The sequence below is a fragment of the Pseudorca crassidens genome, unplaced genomic scaffold (assembly GCF_039906515.1).
Source record: "Pseudorca crassidens isolate mPseCra1 unplaced genomic scaffold, mPseCra1.hap1 Scaffold_138, whole genome shotgun sequence".
NCBI lineage: Eukaryota > Metazoa > Chordata > Mammalia > Artiodactyla > Delphinidae > Pseudorca > Pseudorca crassidens.
Genome location: NW_027136065.1, coordinates 135,001 through 137,500, shown reverse-complemented (window position 1 = coordinate 137,500; position 2,500 = coordinate 135,001).

Sequence of the window (2,500 nt, the reverse complement as noted above, 5' to 3'; positions counted from 1 at the left end):
CCACCGCTCGGCCTCGCGCGCCTGAGGGACGACCTGGAGCGCTCCAGGGGCACCACAGAGGACCGAGCAAGTCACGCTCACGCGCCGGCAGCGGGCGCGCGGCGCAGCGGCGGGACGGCCCCCACCGACGCGGGGAGGACCGCCCGCGAGGCACACGCCAAGGAGGCGAAGCGAGAGCGTCTGCTGCGTCCGAGGACCACGGCCCCGCCCACGCCATGAGGCAGGAGGCGGGAGACCGCAGGTCAGGGCCGGAGACCACCACCCCTGCCTCCCACACACCCCTCGGCAGGCCGGCAGGGCGTGACAAGAGAGGCGAGGGGCCCGCGGACAGAACGAGAAGAGCGGTCCCGTTCGCCAAGAACGTCCGTCCCTCGTCTGGCGCGACTTAAGGCCCGGCCCAGGAGAGCGCGACATCACCACATCGATCAGTCAATCCAGAGAGCCAGGGGCCACGAGGGCCCCGAGGGAGGAGGGGCACGGCGAGGACCCTCACCGGAGGAGCCTGCTTCAGCCTCAGCCGGCACCCAGCCCCCCCCTTCGCTCCCTCTTGCCTTCTCGGGCAACAGTGGCCGACGACCCCGCGAGGAGAACGCCTGACACGTGGCACGGAGCCTGCGGGTTGGGGTCGTCTCAGCCACCACCGGGTGCCTGCGGCGGGGAAGGGGAGTCACACGGGGTAGAAGACCCACGCACCACCTCGCCCCGCCGCCCTCGGGTGAGCCAGAGACCGGAGGCGGCACCGCGGGTCGGGTCAGCCGGGCGCACACACGAGAGCCGGCGCGCAGGCCCAAGCGGGCGGCTCAAGTGGCAAGGGCCGGTTCGGGCGCCGGACGGCGGTCCAAAGCCCAGCGCCCTGCGCGCGTCCAGAGTCCCAGAACCCCCAGCGAGAGATGCCAGAGGAGACCGTGTCAGCACCTATCTGGTGGTAAAAAAGGCCCATTTCAGGCGAAAAAAATCACGGCGCCCGGCAGCGGGGCCCATCCACGAACCTCGGGGGGGCTCCCCGGGACCTCGGCCCGGCTACCTCTCCCCAACACTTCCCCATCCACAGCAGCCCCGGAGCTCTCTCGGGGCCATCTGGTCGACCCGAGGAGCGGGGGGGGGGGGGGGGGGGCGGCAGAGTGGAGCGGGGCGGGGCGGGAAAACGTGGCAGAGGCAGCGAGCGGGCCGGGGTCGCCCTCCCCGGATCGCCCGCGCGAGCAGGTACCGTACCGCCGTCCCTCCGAGTCCCCGGGCGAAGACTTGGTTACAGAAAAGGAACTATCCCACTCTGCCGCCTCTGACGAGCGGGGCCCACGAGGGACCGCGCCCGGGCCCAGGCCGCCCTATCCGGGCCACCCAGTACGACTCGGGCCGGTCCCCACCGCCACCCCCACCCCGGCCGGGACTCGCGGTGGAGGAGGGGGCGGGGGAGGGTGAGAAAAAGTCGCGTCCGCCGACCGGGACCCACGTGGGCCCGCTAAAGGGCCGGGTGCGCCCTCCCCGGCCACCCGCGCGAGCAGGTCCCGGCCCGTCCGCGTCCCCGGACCCAGGGGGACTTGGAAACATTTTCGCACGGAGGCACCTCCCAGGCGACCGGAGCCCACGAGGGACCGCACCCGGGCCCGGGCCTCTCTCTCCGGGTCACCCCTCGCGGCCCAGCCCGGTCCCCACCTCCGGAGTCCGACTCGGAAAAGCATCGGTCAGAAAGAATCCGACCACCGGGACCCACGCGCGCCCGCCAACGAGCCCGTCGCGCCCTCCACCGGCCTAAACGCACGGGCACGGGCACGGGCCGGTCCCCACCTCCGGAGCGGGGCGCTGTGGGGACCGGGCGGTGGGGGGGGGGGGAGGGAGGGAAGGAAGGAAGGAGGGTCGGGTGGCCGGGTCGGTCCCCGCGGCCGGATGCTGGTCGACCAGGCCAGGCGGCCCCACAGACCGGCTCGAGAGCGCGGCGACAGTCACACCCTCATAGGCCTGCACGCCCAATCTCAAGCGACAGCAGGAGGCGCCCACGCCTGGGCCCCACCGGGACAGTCACCGCCAGCGTCGCCCGGCTCCCGGAACTCTGCCTCGGGCCCGGCGGCCGAGTCACAGCCCTCACGAAGGTCGCCGAAGCTCCAGAGACAAGGGACAATATAAAAGCGGCCGCCAGGTGGCTCCCGACAACGGCTCCAACGTCCCCGGGCCGGGTTCCCTGTCGCCGGCCGGCCACCGAGGATGCAGCAGCGCCGGGCCGCCCAAACGCCCGAGCTCGGCCCGCCGGGGCGAGCCGGCGGGCGTCTGGCGCGGCCCCGAGGCGTCCGTCTCGGAGCTAGCTCCCGGGACGGCACGACACGGCGCGACCCCGGCAGCAGACGGGGGGGGGGGGGGGGTGGCCGGGGAAGCTGGGAAGACGTCGCCGGGAGGCCGCCTCGAAGGAAACGCGCTCCCCACGCGACTCCTCGGCGGGGGCAAATCCCACGGAGACGCCGGCGGGGCCCGGGGCGGCCGGCACGGGGTGCCCAGAGGGTCACGAGCA